Here is a 17966-nt window from a genome sequence, read left to right as displayed (position 1 = left end):
CATTCAATCAAATTCTTCATAATTGTAACAGTAGGAAGCATTTTAGGCATTCCACCCACAACAAACAGGCTTTGTTCTCCTGTTATGAGAGGCAGCGAGGGGACACAATCAAGTGCGTGAGAAAGTCAGGAACGCAGGATTTTCAAGCAATTCCTCCCTCTTTCTCTCTCTCTCCATTCACCCCCCCCCTCCTCCCCCCTCTCGCTTTTTTTCAGGGTCGCCCATATTATTTGCTTCCTGTTTCATTGTAGTTGGCAAAAAGAGAATTTGGTAATTGAGTGGTACAGAACATGTGCCCTCCCTGCTCGCAGATGACAGATGGATTATAAAAACTTCAAAGGCGAGCGTTTGGAGCACCAGGGGAGAGATGCTAGGTATTTGAACTATCATTCTTTACCCAGGAGACAATGACTGCCTGACACGGCGCATACATCAAGGAACAGCACACACACACACACAGTGCTATATATCGAACATCCTGTTCCTGAGCAACTTTCTGAGCTCGGGAGCAGAACAAGTGGGAGAGGAGGCGGCACTCGCTCTTATCTTTTGCATTTTTCTCCCCTTCTTTGTTGCTCTCGGTGTCTCCTTTCTCTCCCCGGGTCAGTAAAATAATCAGACTTCAGCTTCGACTCTGTGGGTTTAAAAACACGCCGAGATTAGCCGGCCTTGAGGAAAACTCTGAGCGCTACTGTAGTGAGGGCGAAGGGGAGAGAATGCTGGGCGGCGACGCCTGTAATCATCTTATAAGCATGATTTATGAAAAGGCCCATCTGCCTCGCCTTACTTAAGCATGGAGGCAACCTTTAATAATATAAGGACGGGGGGGGGGGAGGGGGGGGGCGAGCACACTGCTGGCCCCTCCCACTCCTTCTTCTTCAGCATCCGGCCGTTAGTTCAGATGGCAGCTAATCACCGCTGACCTCCCCACCGCAGCGTTTAACCCTAGCCCCGCCTCCTGACCCTGAAGGAATTAGCAGCCTCACTGTAACACACACACAGACACACACAAACACACACTCTGATGCCTCTGTGTCACTCCAAAGAACCAACATAGAGGATCCAAAATCATCACGTTGGCTACCACCATCTTTTATATACAGACTTTGATCTGAACATGGCTGCCCTGACCTGCAGGGCGGGGTATTTGTCTGCTCGCTGTGACATCACCACACGCAAAGCTGCGGAATGACAGCTGGACGTATGAAGCTCCGGGTCCGAGCGCACAGCGAGCTCGGCCTGCATCCTCCTTCGGTCACCCACTGTCAGCAAAACATTTATTAACACTGCTCGGTAAAGACGCGACCTTTGACCCTGCACTGACTTAAACAGAGAGTAAATGAAGATGAATACAAATCATTACATTTCTCATGATTCGTTGGGAAAATCCAGGAAAAAAATTATTCGTCCAAATGGAATTGATTTTCCAGAAACGTCGATGCTTCAGACGTTCAGTCCGCCGGATCTGCAGAGCTCGACACTCCGCGTACGGAACAGGTCGACGTGCGAGGTCGGCGATCTGCTTCAGTCTGAACACGAGAAAAAAACCACCGAAGCTCAGAGGAGACGAGCTGCCGATCGCACGACGGGCGACGTCACAGGAAAGGTAAAAAACCTCATTAATGTTTGCAAAGCAGTAAAAAACCATGAGGAAGAAGTGACATCATCACACTCGACAACGTCTGATCTGACTGTCATTCAGCCGCCCTTTGACCTCACTCTGACCTGGAAATGGCTCCCAGGACCCTGTGTGAGGGGTGCACGTGATCTCATGCACACACACACACACACGCCCCTCCTCATGTGGTCACCTTTTCAGCGTCCATCAGGATTGTCGGTCTAATCCTCGCCGGATCATCTCATCAATGCCTCGACCGTTTAACATGTAACGGATCCCCACTGACCCCCCACTGCCCCGACTTCACCCCTCACCCTCCCACTTCAGCCCCGAGGGCTCAACACACACACACACACACACACAGTCCGAACTTTACTTTTACAGAAGCTGAAAAGAGTTTGTGGCGTTTGTGACAAAACACAACACGTTAAAATAAATTATACAAATTCAGCAGGAAAATAAATCAGACCAATCAGCACGCAGCAGTCAGGCAAAAGTGCATCTCTCTCTCACACACGTTAGCTGGTTTATTTATCACACTGACTTCAGACCAGTTCACATTCAGTTAGAGATGTTTGCAAAAATCTTCCAGGCAAACCTGTGAGTGAAACTCGCCCCTCCCCATCCTTCCTCACCCTCCTCATCCTCCTCGTTCTCCTCGAAGCCTCGCAGCATGTGTAAGCAGGAGCGCACGTGCTCCCTTCGCCCTCATTACGAGCTAACTACGCTGTTTGATTAAAAGCGTGTACAGAGAGGAAGAGAGAAAAAGAAGGAGACAGCGAGAGGAGGAAGAGGTGGTGGGAGTGGGGGGACAGGCCGAACCTCCATAATTAAGATCACTTCACAGATTACCTCCGGCAACAAAAGCACGGCGAGCGGCCGCCCGCAGCCTCAGAAATTGGATGAAAAAGGGGTGTCGAGGAGGAGACTGACCTCTGCCGGGGCTCCACATGAACGCTGGTAATGGCTGATTCAACCCCCCCCCAAACACACACCTCACCCCTCCCAACAGTCCCTGACACACGCACACAGGTATGTACAGTACAGCCAGCAAGCCGTGCTGAAACACCTGAGGGCTCACATCACCTGTCAGGGCTGCTAAGTGGGAGCGACGCCTGCACCCTGACTCTTCACGGAGAGCTCCGCCCTCCAAAATTCACAGAAAAAAGGAAGCGCGTCACGTTTTTTGTGCTTCATCATTTCGATCCTGGACAGAATTTTTAAATAAATTCAGACGTCTTCCGCTTCCTCCTCAGACCCTCCTCGCTCCGACGCCACACAGCCTGTAAATCTGGAGCTACGATCACCGCCAGAAACTGACGACACCTCAGATTTACACACAACATATCAGCATCACGGCTCCTACATGACCGCTGTGAACTTCTGTAGAGTTCAGACTCATGGCCTGATTTCCAGTTGTTATTAAAAAAGCATGATCGCGTCAGTCACAACATTTTTTCATGAAGCAAAGTTTTTATTTTGTAAAGAAGCTTCCATGATGCAGGGAGGTGACCACGTTCGCTCATATCAGTGAACATCACCCCCCACCCCACCCACACTGACCCGAGGTCAGGCCGACTCTTGTTCACACTCCTTCCTCGCTCTCAGCCTTCCTCCTCCTCTCATGGGGATGTAGCCTCAGCCTACGAGCCCTCGGGGGCCGATCGCCAACCAGGAGAGGTTTGCTCTGCAGATCTGAGGTGGACTTTATTTCTCCCTCTGTGCCAAAGCACTTCCTTGAGCGTGGAAGCATCGAGTTGGATGGGAGGAGGGAGGAAGTGAGTGTTTAAATGATGGAGCCTCTTTAAGATGTCCTCCACGAGCTTCAGTGTGAAAGGGGAGTCTGAAAAAGCGGCGCTCAGCGAGGGGAACATGCACATCCATTTCTTCGCTGGCAACCACCAATGTCTCATTCGAACTCATCCTGATGCTCAGTTCAATGTTATTTATATTCCATCAGATCACATCCTACGAGCAGCACTTGGCGACAGCGGGAAGGAAAAACTCCCTTTTAACAGGAAGAACCCTCCTGCAGAACCAGGTTCAGGGAGGGGCGGGACAAAAGACACGCTCGCCCGATATCTGAATCTTAACCAGCCGCCTGGCCGACCAATCGCAGTTTGGCTTCAGTGGATCTCACATGAAGCCGCTGACGTGCGGGCATGCAGGGTACAGTCTGTCTCTCACCCTCTGAGCCCATCAGCCACACCACGCATGCATACGCTCTGCGTGTTTACTCCGACTCCCTGCTCGCTTCTGACAAACGAGCCTGACTCGAAGCGCTTCCACTCGACTCTCCCTGTTAACGACACAACAAGAGAGGAACGCAAAAAACACAATCGGGGCGCAAAAAATAATAACAATAAGAAAAAGACAAAGAGAAAAAGGAAGCTGAGGAGGAGGAGGAAGAAAGGGAGCCGGGGTGGGCCACTACAAAGATGAAGATTAAAACGCTGATTTGAGAGAAACTGTCAGAAAATGCGGGAGACCTGTTCGGGTGTGTGTTAGCGTGGAGGCGGGAACGTCTCCCAACTTAAAAAGAGATTTTAAAGCGAGGAGCGAGTCGCCGGGGGAATCGTGCACATCACAGAGCCGACCCCAGTAATAACACTGATACGTGCTAGATAAACACTATTTAGTTCCCACCTTGAACAACACTTTTTAAAGTAGTTCATGAAAGACTGACAGCTCCCCACGTGTGCGCACACACACACACACACACACACACACACACACACACACACACACACACACACACACACACACACACAGGTAACGTTTGCTGTACCTAATTAAATAAAACAGCAGGTGGAATTGTTTGTGTGCACAGACGGAAAAAAGGGAAAAGAAAGGATCAAATATTCTGTATGAACTTCATTAAAATCACGTTTACCATCCGCAGCTGATTGGCTGCTTTGGGACTGAAACAGGAAGTGTCAGTAGGACAGGTACACCTGTGTGTCACCTCACTGCAGGAAACTTAAATGTTTCACACAAACAAAGTTCAGCTTCAAGTTTGAAGTCAAATCCTGATAGATACTGCAGTGTGTCACATTTGAAATCAATTAAAAACCAATAACAGGATGCTTCAGAAATTGGGTTGTTGTTGTTGTTTTCAGAATAAAAGCTTCCAGAATAAATGGTGTTCACCTTACAGTGGGAGTAAATAAGAAATAGATAATTTCACTGACAGTGTTCAAATATCAGCGCCTTCCTTAAAAATGCGAGCATTCATTCAGCTTTTCTGCAGCACCACTGCAGCTCATAAAAACAACATTACTGTGTTAAAGAGTGTAACAGTGTGCAAAGGTCTGCTATCATTCAACCTGTGAATGTGTGGTTGGGGGTTTGTTTGTAAGACGCTTCTGACTTCCCCAAAGCCTGGGGTGGGGTGGGGGCACCACAGTAAAAGCTCGTGGACGCGGCCCTGTCTGGTCCTGCTTCACTGTGTGGAAACATCTCAGATTATTATTTAGAGATTTTTGGGGGAATCTCTCTGAACAAATCAAATGAATAGAAGATGAACCCCCCACCTCACCCCCTCCCTAATTGCCCTGCACAGTCTGGAAGCTGTTCTAATGTTTTCTATTTAAGCGAGGCTTACAGTAAAGATGTCCCATAAAATTAGAAAGAAGTTGTTTCTGACTAACCTGTCCTCAAACACAAGCAGAACAGGTAGCATTTGTATTTAGCTTCAAATTAAAAAAAGCTCAGTGGGGATCCTTCGCCTCTCGGCAGCTTTGCTCGGAGACGCGGTCGCGGCTGCGCCAGGCGTTTACAGAAGGCTGTGTGTTTAAAGCTGGAATGCTCATTTGCCTTTTGGGTTTACTTATTTACTTTTGCATAAATGGAGAACAGCGATGTGGTATTAAAGGGCTTCTCGAGGGGGGTGGCTGCGTGCTTTAAATGCAGCCTTTTCTTAAATGCTCCCTCAGTTTGCTATATTAGGAAGGTTGATGATTAATGCAGCACATATCTAATTTCTCTTGATTAATACTAATAATAATAGCAAATTAGAAAAATAATGCCAGACTCAAAATGAGCGTGCACGCACACACACACACACACACACACACACACACCCTCCCCCTGCTCAAAGTCATCAGATACAAAATGAGCATCGAGGCTAAAAACGAGCAGCAAATAATCACAAAACTCCCAAAAGACAAATAGAAAATGTAAAACGACTGCCTGCATCGACTGGGGCCTGGTAATCTCCAGCAGCAGCCACGGCTGAAGCACACCACTGTCACTGCAAATAAAAACTTGCAGCTCTCACGGCCTTCGATTGAGTCTTTAATTTAGCCTGATGTGACATTAAAACCCTTTGCTTGACTTCCACCGGCTGTGACGAACGCACCGGCGCTCACAGAGAGGTGTGCAGACAGGCCGGCATTTCGCTGCCTTTTATCAAACTGAATTTATCAGCACGGGCTCGCAGGATCTGTGCAGCAGCGTGTTCAGGAGGAAGCCCACAGATACCGTTAAGCACATCATCATCCCTCCTGTCTGTTCGCTCCCACTGCTGCACATTTAACTTGAGCAGTCTCACGAGCTGCGCTCGGTCAAAACCCAGCCTGTCAGGACAAAATAAAGACATCTGATTGTGATTAAAGGTCATCACGTGTGCCGTTTTTCATTCCGATTTGTGGCCGAAAGTAAAGAAGTTTCCACTCTGATCTTGTTATTAGGCCGGGGTAAAAAAAAGGATTTCTACATCTGTTAATGAGGAGGGGACTGCACCGGCGTCCGGTGTGGCAGCGAGACAGGAGGGATGGGAAGCAGCGAAATAAAAGATGATGATGACGGAGGGGGGAAATGATTTGGATAGAGAGATGATAGAGGCTGCTGTGGCGAGGAGCGCGATAAGGAGGCGTTTGAAGGGTCCTCTCAGATGCTGGGATTGCTCCGTTCGGCGTGATCAGAGCCTCCGAGGTACTTGAACCCTGCCCGCCTTCCACGCACCTCTCTGTAGAGCCGCTGCCCTGCAAATCACCTGTAAACTGCTCTGACACATGATCCACTCCCACAGACGTCGAGTGGAAACACATTCACACGGAGAGCGAGGGAGAAACCGCCGCCGTTTGGCTGTTTTTTGACACCAGCACTCGATTAGCTGTCCCACTCTGGAGTGGAGGCGCTCTCAGAGCAGAAATAAGAGAGCACCTCTCTTTCATGACACACTCGTGAAAAAGTGAATTTCTATTTTTAATCTCAGTTTTGGGCGACGCACGCCGTCGCAAAGGCAGCAGTGGGATTTGAACCTTCATGCCTAGAAGGCCGACGGGAGGATGCAGGGAGCTCAGCCCCCCCCCCCCCCAAAAAAGGAGAATAAAAAAACAACGGCTGCTGATTAGTCTTTGTCAAAATATTTGCAACAGAGGAATTCCAGCAGGCGAGCGTGGAATCGGCTCTCCTACAAAAGAGCCATCTTCCCTGAGTAACAAGTTGGTGCAACGAGTGTCGACAGCAGAGGAGCTGAAATCCCCCCCGGGCCACAGAATATCCCGCTATTGTAGTCTTAACCCGCGAGACCTGGCTGGGAATGTGCAGCTTTCACAGCCACTTCTCATCCGATTTGTAGCCGTGCCGCTGATGTGCGAGCGCCCGGGACGCAGACGGTCACTCGCTGCCTCTTCCTCCTGTTCATCACCTCCTGAAAACTCTTTATTTCACCACAAACATTGGGGGGGGCTGGTTTGTGTGTGTACCCCCCACCCCACACGCACATACTTTTTTTCATCTTTCTTTTTGTATTTTTTGTTCCACAAGGCAAGTTTCATTAAAGATCCAATTATGCAAATCAGGTGCTGGAGAGGCAGTCGAATATGCACCATAATGGTGTACAGTAATCGTTCGACACAATATACGGCATCCGGGGCCAGATTTACGAGTGCAACAGAACTGGAACGCCTCCGTCCTTTGGTGAAAACCTCTTGATCATAATTAAAGGTGCAGGAGTCCTCACTCCCTCCTTCTCTCTCTCCCTCCATCTTGTGCTACTTTGGCGTGCTCATTAGCCGAGGTCTGGAAGTTTACAGAGGTCACATCCACGACGCACAGCAGCTAAAGAGCAGACATGACATGCGCCTCGCAGTCAGAGCCGGTGTGTGGAGTGGGTCTAACCTTCCATCTCGTGGAGGTATTTACCACCGTCTTAGCCGAGCGCGGCTGAATGCTAAGCAGGAACAATTCTCTGCTTCAGGACCTGTGATTGATGCGTGCGTGCCGGTTTGTGTTAAGCTGTTGTCTGTGGAAATGACACGGCTGGAAACACAGTGCCGTTCGACACATCAAACGGGAAAACAGCCCCGGCGTCGCGCGCCGCATTCTTAAATCCAAAATGCTAACGAACTTTGAGGGAGAAAGAAATAATACCAAAGTGGAGCCAAACTCTGTAAAACCCTAATAACGCCGGGGGCGGGGGGTGGGGGGCTCAGCGGGGAGCCGCGGCAAACAAAGAGGAATCTCACGGCTACGCGTTCCAGTTTTTCACCACATTCCTGCTGCTGATGGAGGACGAGGCCGCAGCAGCACCTGGGCTCTGAGCGACCTGCGAGCAGGCGGGTCTCCAAATCTGAAGTACAAGAACACCCCCGCCCCCCCACCCCCACCCCCCCGGCCGCCCAGACAGGCAGACGCTCCTTGCGATGGCACCCCGGCATGAGAGGACTGAGTCGAGCCTGTCTGTCAGCGCCTCATCTGCCCCACACTCTTTATTCTTAGATCAAACTGACGGCCATGATTACCCCCCTCTAACCCACCCCCGCACCGCTGCTCCTCCAGCTCTCAACCTCCCGACTCTTATCGAGCTCTCGGGGCAAACACGGGAAAGCTGCACACCGATCCTTCACTCACATTTCAGAGCAAATTTATTTCCTGCTCATTTTTCAAACTGCCGTTAATTTACAGAGAAGACGCAGAGCTGCTTTTATCCTCCCCCCATGCACACAGACAAATATGTGCTTTACACGTGGAATCATCGCAGTTTCAAAGGTTTACTTATTTACAAATTCCATCAACACAATGAGATCCTAAAAAATGCTAAATTATGAGAAACAGGTCAAACGCCTCCTACATCCTCCAATTTTTCTCACGGGGGGGAAACTCAGAATTCCTGCTCCCGATAAAAGTTTGAGTGAAAAATTCATTTCACAAAAAAAACAAGAAAAAAAACATTTCTGTCGCTCACATCCCAGATTTGATTGTGTGAGTGTGTGTGAGTGTGTGTGAGTGTGTGTGTGTGTGTGTGTGTGAGTGTGTGTGAATGTGTGTGAGTGTGTGTGAGTGTGTCAGATCAGCATCAACAACATCTTCTTCTTCTCTAGCTTGAACTCTGAAAATCAAGGTCACGGAAGCTCGACACGGCCTGTGTTTCACACACACACACACACACACACTCACACACACACACACACACTCACACACACACACACACTCACACACACACGCTCCTTGTTAGTAGAGTGAGGACGATGTCAGCATCTCAGCCTTGCCCTGCAGGTACCACACAGGAACAGGGTGACGGGGTGTCTGGGGGGCGGGCTACACATATGAATTAACGTGTGGCTGCTGACGGCACCTGGCCCCATCCCACCTGCCCACCACCGGAGCCCTCTCCCATAATTACCCGAGGCAGGCGGCTGCTGGGAGCTGCGGCTCGCTCGAGTCTGTCCGACCGCCTGCGCAGACGTCCTGAGGACTGCTGCGTTATGTAATGCATGTGGTTTTGTGTGTTCCTGTCATGGCGCTCGGGTGTCTCTGATTTTCACTGTGTGTGTTTTTTTCTTTGCTTTCCCACAAGTCCGATTGTGTGCACGTCAAATAATTTGGCGAGTGTCGGCCTGACAACAGCGGCTGCTGCCTAGTGGGTCTCCTCAGCCGCGGGACCGACTGACTGACAGGCAGCTGAGAGGACGGATTGGATCCCATCCTTTGCCGTGCTCCCCCTCTCTGCCTCTCCCCCTGCGTCTGTCTCATCACTTCCTTCTCACTCGTTTGCGGCTGAGAGATGCGTATCGCCGCTGTCGGTCACGGCCCGTGGCCCCCCTCCGCAACGCTGACATGGACACAGGTGGGAAGCGACTAACGCGAGGCCGGCGACGACACATTTCGAGCTCGATCGGTCAGAAAGTTGCAGCACAGGAAAATGTCAGATCTGTGTGTGTGTGTTTCTGCTTTAATAAATCTCACACTAAACATCTCACCCATAAACAGGAATTAATCTCTGTGATTTGCCGTGAAGTGAAGATAAATAATGTTTGCATATTTCATGAGAATTCTTATTTTTAATGACAACAACACTTTGAATTAATTGGATAATTAATCAGCAAGTGGTATGTGAGGCTGAAACCTGTATGATTTTTATTTTATAAAGCTAAACGAACATGAAAGAAATTACTGACAGTCCACCGAGGCCTGACACACACAGGAATTCCTCCGACAGGCCGACCTGCAGAGCGAGGCCTTTTCTCAGAGTCTTCCCAAATATTTCACGCAGAAAGAATGACAACATGTGGAGCTGCACGGCCAAACACACTCGTCCGTGTGATGTTTGCGAGGGACAGAGAGGAGCTGACAAAAGGGGTTTACGCCCAGACGGTTCAGTCATAATATCCGCCCTGAGGTACCTCACACAATGACAGCATCTCAGCTCTTCTCAAATCGATCCGAGGAAGAAGCAACTTTCTGTTTCTGCGTCAACTTCAGCAAAGGTCAGAGAACAGCGACTATTTTCAGACAGCGGGGTGCACAGCCCTGTCAAAACGCCCAGGGGTCAACTGGACCTCTGAGAACCCCCCCCCCCCCTCCCCCCAACAGGTATCCTAAAAACTGATGATTTTTAAAGGAGAAGCTGTGTGTAACTACCCCCCCCCCCCCCCCCCACCCCAAACAAACACACACCGCAGTGACAGCGGCTCCCAAAAATGTCCATGTCAGCGCGCGACCGTGCGCAATCACGCACGTGCCCCGTCGGTCAAAGCCGACCTCGGCACAAAATGGCAGGTCTCCGGAACTTTGCACCCCCCCACTCCCCCCAGCCTCGGAGCCGGAGCAAAGTTGCGGGTTACGCCGCCGCGCGCACTTTACGCACACGCGGGGCTCAGGAGCAGAAACCCGCCGCGGGTTAGAGTCTGTGCTGGTGCTCCGATAATTGCTGTGATTTTTCTAAGCATGGGGGTGCGGGGGGGTGACTCGGCCCAGCCCGGCTCCTCTCACCTCTGACGAGTTCTGCTCGGTCCTCCCTGCGGACACTTTCCCGTCAGATGCGCCGGTATGAGCCGGTCCTGCCGCCCCGAGCCGCCGGCCAGCAGCCCGCCCGCCCCCCTCCTCCCCGCCCGGTGAGCGTCGCGGTAAAGAGCCGCTCCGCTCCGGCGTCGCAGCTGCCGAGCCCGGCGGTGATCGCGCCCATAATCCGCTCCTCGGCGCCTCTCCCCCGGCAGGAGGAAGAGCGCCTCGCGCCCACCTCCGAGAGTTTCTGACCTTCAAGTCCCACAAACACGTTTGAATCCCGGGCTGCTCTCCGGCACCGAGCCCGGCGGGTCCCCACTCCCCGCTCCCAAAAGTCGGATCGCTTACCTTGGGTGAGCCGCGCGGTCCTCTCCTCCGCTCCTCGCCGCAGAAAGTCCGGGATAAACGAGTGTTTCCTGCTCTGCGTCCTGAGCGCCGCTTAACACGAGTAACGAGTGCTAAAAATGACGCTCATCTATCTGCGCTGTAACCTTGTGGCGTATTTAATGTAAATAAGCCTCGTTGTGCTGCCAATCCCCGCGCACACACGCAAAGCCGCTCCTCGGGGACTCGCGCCGATGTTTTAACGCTTTATTATTTGTGCCTGAACGCGCGAGAGAAGAGAATTATTAGAGAATATGACAGATCGATAACGCGACTGCAACGGATGGCTCTCCACGCACGGCTCCGTGGAAGCGATCCCTGCCCGGAGTGAAAAAAGAAAAAAAGAGTTTTCTTTGAGGAGGGGAGATTTCCAACAGGAGACCTCAACTTCGAGTTGGCACAACTTTTTTTACGCGATGCGTAAAGAAAAAAAAGGACACATGACAGAAAGACGTCGCGCACTGGCTCGACTGCAACTACAGGCTGCCTGTGCGCGGTGCTTTGGATATATTATGCTTCTATAGGGGGGTGGAAGAGACTGAATAATGCAATTATAGATTCAGTGTCCCAGCCTTGACAAAAGACAGGGCTTCAATGGAGGCTTTGTTAAAGGATTATATAATGATTATGGGGTAATTATGGGAACGGTTTGGTAATAATAAAAAAGTATCAAGTGCTCTCTTGTACGGACAGCTTGTTTTCTACAATGTAAGAGCACGATAAGACGGACGGACAGACAGACAGGCAGGCGGTGCTGCTGACAGCTAGTGGCGGGATGACGGCAGACAGCCTCGATTATTCAAAATGTCGAACCGAGAGAGGCATTAATGTCAGCGCCTGAGATGCTATCAGATGTCCGCGGAACCGGACGTGGGCCCACAGCGGGGTATCTGGGGGTCATATTCAGAAGAGCCCCCCTCCCAGCTCCCAGCCACTGCTCTCGTGATCTTCTCCCCTCTGCGTGCTGCTTGTGTCACGCCGAGGAACATGGAAGCGGTCAGTGTGACAGCGCGCAGGAGTCAAACACCTCTACGTCTTCTCTGAATTCCACGCAGACAACTTTCACCGCGTGAAATCTACACGCAGCTGCGGCGAGCAGCTTTCATCCCAACCACGGGGCAAACGAGAGAGGCTGTAACATCCCGTGCCAGCCCCTGGCCGCCAGCAGCCTGCTTTTAAAAGATATTTGCAGCTCTGTGACACATTAGTGGACCAGCTCGCTGCCTCATTATGCGCTATGAAAATCTGATTCCCATGCTGCTCCTAAATGCTCCCACGGAATTCACTTTCTTTTCTTCGTTTTTCTTGAGCATTTTCCAACATAATAATAAAAAACTTTTCCTCCTCCTCCCCCCAAGAAATTAGCATAAGCATTCCCCATCAATAACAGGGCTATCTCTATGGGAGTGATAGCAGCGAGCAGTAGGGGTGTTTCTTTTACCGATTCTCCATGGATCAACAGCGCGTCATCAGCTCCTTTTGAACTTGTTATAGCAAGTCAAGTGATTCTTTATCGGCTGACAGGCCTGACAATCCTTCGGCGCTGGGAAAGCAGGTCCAAAGGAAGTGGCCATATGGACTTGAGCATGCAAATTTACAACAATGCGCAAAACTCGTGTTGTTCTCCGCGACGCACGGCGACGTGGAAGCGCGAGAAACACGCGTGCAGGTGGACTGTCAGCGCGTGCACGTGTGCGACACACACCGACACGCTGGCCTGTGCACGCCGGACAATTAAACCGAAAATCACTACGATGGTTTTAATATAAATTAGTCAGACGAATTTAAAATATTTCCCATTATTTAATCAGTTTATCTAATAAAAATGGCAAACAAAAGTATTTTATTAATTATATTTTTTATCTTAAATTTAATAAAACTCCAGAGGTTAAAAAATAAAAATAATAATAATAATAATAATTAGAGCAAAACATGATAAACACACGAACAAAAATCTACATTAGATAAGGAGGAAAATACAAAAGCATCTGAAATCAGGAAACATTTACACTGTGATGACAGGAATGTCGGACTGTCTCACATGATGACTGAAAACCACCTAAACTTCATGTAAGGTGAAGAACTAAGATTTTGTTGATTTTTTTGGAGCGACAAATTTACATAATAATAATAAAAAACTAGTCAATAAAATCAGAAATAGATCCAGGGACAGCTGGAAATAAGAAACAGTGCTGGGACAGTTTTCTGTTGGATGTAGGTCAGTTAGTGAGACCCAGAATATCTCTGTAAATAAGAATATCACAGTGTGGAAGGACAAAGCAGATCAAATCACTGATTTAGCTGCGGTATATAATCTGGCAGGGTGAGTACAAGCTTCAGTGCTGGTGATGACTCTCAGTCGTCCACAATAGACAGTATGCAGCAAATGCATAAATATCACAATAATCCAACACTGACAGAGAGTGAAAGCAGGACGTCTCTGACCTCAAACAAAAGAAAAATCCAGCTTGAACTTGAGTTTTCTCTGAAGGTGTTTCTTAATGTGAGACATAAAAGAGGGTCAGATATTAAATAACAGCCCAAGGATTTGTACTGAGGCACCGATTCAGTGTGAGAGATTCAGTGGTGTTAATTACTTTACTTTTATTAGCATACAGAACAAACTGCAGAGGGTTTAAAAGCTGATTATAGTCAACGTCACTACCACCAAAACTCTCTGTATTTTAAATGAAAGAGTGGTCCCAGGATGGAGCCCTGCGGCACGCCCTCATCAGCCAGCTGTTTACATCCCAGAAGCACAAAATAACAACATTTCATCAAAGCTGCCGGTGTCCTTATCATCAGTCCCGTGATATACATGCAACAGTGAGACACGTGTTTACTCTCATCTCTTTTTTTCCTGCTAGCAAAGAAAAGACACGCAAAGGCAAAAACCAGACGTCCACAGTGGGGTCGGCAGTCTGACAATCAGCACTTTCAGCTCTAAAAGCCATCCGGTGTTCATGGATGCTCGAAACCACACGCAGGACAATCCACCCACGACGCTGTCAAAGCAAAGCAAGCCCCAAAACAAGAATCTGCAAAAGGTGGATGTTTTTACGTTAATCGTATTTTCACTGTAACCAGGTTTTGCTCAGGGCCTGGTGTGTCCCTCTGATGGTTTTAACCATTTACAAACCTTTATAAACTTTAAACACCAAGTCTTTTATTTGAAACCAACCCGGGACACACAAACGTGATGAATTTAACAGTAAATTTAAAAAAGAAAGTTTCACTCCCTTTATCTTATTTGAATTTATTCAAGGTGTGAGTTTGATGATGCTAAATAATAAAAATAAAAAGCCTCTGATCAAATTACGTCTGGATTATTTCAAAGTTAGAGAGGAGAAGCCATGTATGTGACAAATTGCCGCAAAATCTACTTTTAGTTTCAGAAAATAATATTACTAGTGTGAGGTCAGAGCAGACGACACTTCAGGCTCCGACAGGTGTCAGGTGCGTTTTCAACCCGGCTCAGCCACGTTCAAACGACCTCTCGGCATCGCTAACGGCTCCTTTCAAAATGACCGCGAGCCGGTAAACGAGCCGGGAGGACAGAGTTTGGAGGCGTCCTGTATTCAGGGCTCGGTCGAACAGGCTGCCTTTCTGTGTGTGTGCGTTTGTGCTGAAGGGAGAGGAGGCAGAGGGAGTGTTGGCCGGCAGTCCTGGGAGGGTCATCGCTGCCTTATTACTGCCATGTTAGTGACTAGCAGCTGAAGATGGCTCCGCTCCCTGCCCCTCTGCTTGGGAGTCGTCCAAGACAGCGTGCTCCAAAAACAGACCGGCCACTGTTTGCCTCTCAGATAGATTAAGATGTTATTCCACCGCTCCGGCCATCTCGATCTGCCTCTCTGTGTCTGCCCGCCCCGCACCGAGCCCAGATTTACCACATGGCCTCCTGTTCGTCAGCATCTCCAGAGGCCTCGTGCTAATTTCATCTGGGAGCAGATACAACAGTGTAAGAGCATGGGTGCAATATGACAGCAAGGTTTTCTGCCGCTGAGGGAAACATGTCTCTGTCTGTGTGTGTGTCGCTGTGATGACTGCATGCATCTCCAAAGCCACATATTGTGCCCAGTTTAGATTTAAATGCAAACACAGCCAAGACTCTGGCTTCCCCCGGAGGAAAAGAAATGCTTTTCTTTACTTCAAATTGAGTTTCTCAAAGTCTAATTTGTAGCAGGCCTTTGATGAACAAATGTTTTCAGACTATCCTGCTATAATGAAAAGGGAGTGAGTGCAATTTTAAACAATCTGAAGCCCTGAACCCTCCCTGACTGTAAACTTTAAAAATTAAACTTTAGAATTTGTATCAATTACACTTTCAAGTTCTGACAGGGCCTTAAATAACAGCCAGGAGCGCCGCTATGGAAAATGTTTACCGCTCCAGATCCATTTCCACTGCAGTCCGTCTCCTCCGCCGCTGACATCAATTCCTCATGTGAGGCATTTACATTTTCAACAAATACACACCGAACACACACACTACCGTCCCGGGCGCTCCCCCGATGACTGGGGTCAACGAGTGTGCGTGTTTGTCAGCTCTGATCGTTAATGAAACGCTCGCACAAATACAGCACGGGCAAATATTTAGAGGCCGGCCTGAGGTTTCATCACAGACAAATGTGCGATTCTTCGGGGAGAGCTATACTTCTTTATTTGCCCGGATACGGCGTATACCCAAGATCAAACTTGTCTGGGCTTGATGAATGCGGAGCGGCAGGAAGTATACTGCCTTTGACCGATAAGCAGTGTGATTTTAATTTAAATCATATGAATCAATGTCTGCCCGGAGCAAAAATAAAATATATTTAAATGAAACCATCTGACTCTAATTGATTAAGAACAATGTTCCACATAGTAGGTCTAGAATATCCTTGTTTTGATACTGATTTGATTTCTATGTGTTCACGTATCACAGCCCCAGTTTGGGCCTCTTGTGTGTGGCTATTACACTCAAGTCACAGCAGGGACCCCCCTCCCCGAGCGTACCAGCTCGCTCTCAGCGAGGAGACGGAGAGGAAATGTGATCTGTTTGTTCTGTTTGGACACGACTTGCTTTTTGTGACCGTCCGCACAAATGTGAAAAGCTTCAGGCCCCCCCTGGTTTTATTCAAGACTGTCCTCCCACAGGAGCTCATCACTGGGGAAACCTGGCAAACATGTGGTCAGCTTTGGAATGTGCTTCACCGAACGCCGAAGGAGGAAGAGCACCTCCCAGGCCACGGTTCTCAAAGGGTGGAGCAGACGTGGACGCCGCACCGCTCCGCGAAGAGTTCACTTTACTTTTGTTCATATAACACCGACCGCGGTCACCTCAAGGTGCTTTGTAGTGAAAAGTAAAGATGCCTCCTTATGAACGAGCACTCGGCGACAGCGGGAAGAAAAAACCTCGCACAGAACCAGGCTCGGGGCGGGGACGGCCTACCACCTGAGAGACAACCTGCGCTCTCATCCTTGCTGTGACCGCGAGCTGACGTCCAGGATGGAAATGAGATTCCGAAGGGCGTCTCGCCTGAGCCTGAAGTGGGAATCGTGCTTTCCGGGTGGAGGTCCACGCGCCTGCCTGTTTCTTGTGACTGGAAAATAACATGCTCCAGCATGCGCACAGGTGTCAACCGGACTTTCAACAAGTATAACAGGCAAGGTTATTCTGCCGCTGGGTCTCCAGCTGTCCGTGAGTATAAGCTAGGCTTTAGTCCGAGCTGCTCCTCCTCCACCCCTGAGGTGACCACTACAGGTCGTCTCCACGAGCTGCAGGTGTTTTTGGCGTCATCCTCAGAGAAATATGCTGGGGGGAGGTTTAACCAGCTCCCGAGTCTGAACTGAGTAACTTCAAGGTGACAACACACAGCAGGCTTGAATCACTTACCTACAGTGTAAAAGTGTTTTTCTGAAAAACCAAACCAATCAGAGACAAACTGGAACTAATCACAGATCAATCGGTCCCTCAGTCAGAGGGACTCTGACGCTGGCTCCTCCACAGCGAACACATCTGGATGTTTTCACGCTCCCAGACACTCTCCAGCTCACCGTCTCCTGTCCCCTCACCTTTCCACCACAGTCCATATTTCCTGGATAGTGTGCTATCATATTTTACTATTACCTATCAATTGGTTTCTAATCGCAGTAACGAGGCAGCTAGCTGGCTAGTGACAGAGCGCTAACGGCCTCGTAGGGAACATTAAGGAGGCCGGGTTATGCTGTGGGCCGTTAACTACCTACAGGCACTGGCTAATGGCTGCAAATGACCTCCTCAGTGGCTATTAGCACATAATTAGAACCTGCAGACCAGTGGTGACCTCCGCCGGACACACGTGATTACTCTTCTGCCCGTGTTCGCCCATATTTTCACTTCCTCTTTTCCTTTCAAACCCTGCGTTTTCCTCTTTCCCTTTTCTTTCCCGATCCTGTCCTGGAGGACTCCTTTCCACGCCTCCTTCTCATCTCCTTTTTCTGTAATGCTGTAGGATTACATTCACTCCCTGGTGGGAAGACTACCACTAAAATTAATCTCTTTATGGTGCCCCGGTATAAAAATGCTGCCTTAAACGTGTTGTGACGGTGCTGATAAACAGTGTGAGCGTGAGAAGAAATGCAGGTCTCTGAGCTGTGGCAGCACCTGACTGAGCAGCTCTTCCTTAAATCAGAGATGATGTGTCTGAGGCGTGAACAGAGATGAAGCAAAGGTGCTGCCGCACCACAAAAGAGCTCAGTGGCACTAACCTCTGTG

General features: G+C 49.3%; 1 protein-coding gene and 1 long non-coding RNA gene across 7 annotated transcripts in view; one reads left to right on the top strand and one right to left on the bottom strand.

Annotated features, from left to right (window-relative positions):
• znf536 (zinc finger protein 536) overlaps positions 1-17966 on the bottom strand; it is a 219823-nt gene that overhangs the window by 193159 nt on the left and 8698 nt on the right. For 4 of the 6 annotated variants that reach the window (XM_026177499.2, XM_026177503.2, XM_026177491.2 and 1 more), the window contains exon 1: positions 11198-12789. The exons of the other annotated variants lie outside the window; for them this stretch is intronic. The gene's annotated coding sequence lies outside the window, so the exon portion shown is untranslated. Of the gene's footprint in view, positions 1-11197; positions 12790-17966 lie in introns of those variants that run through there. 6 annotated transcript variants of the gene reach the window in all.
• Positions 8870-16173, top strand: LOC145428649 (uncharacterized). Its single transcript, XR_013908965.1, has 3 exons — positions 8870-9332; positions 9423-9692; positions 14101-16173. It is a non-coding gene; the product is annotated as an uncharacterized LOC145428649 (long non-coding RNA).

This window comes from Astatotilapia calliptera, chromosome 1 (genome assembly GCF_964374335.1).
Source record: "Astatotilapia calliptera chromosome 1, fAstCal68.1, whole genome shotgun sequence".
Lineage (NCBI taxonomy): Eukaryota > Metazoa > Chordata > Actinopteri > Cichliformes > Cichlidae > Astatotilapia > Astatotilapia calliptera.
Note: the sequence above shows the minus strand (reverse complement) of the source record. Positions and strands in the feature narration are given on the sequence as shown.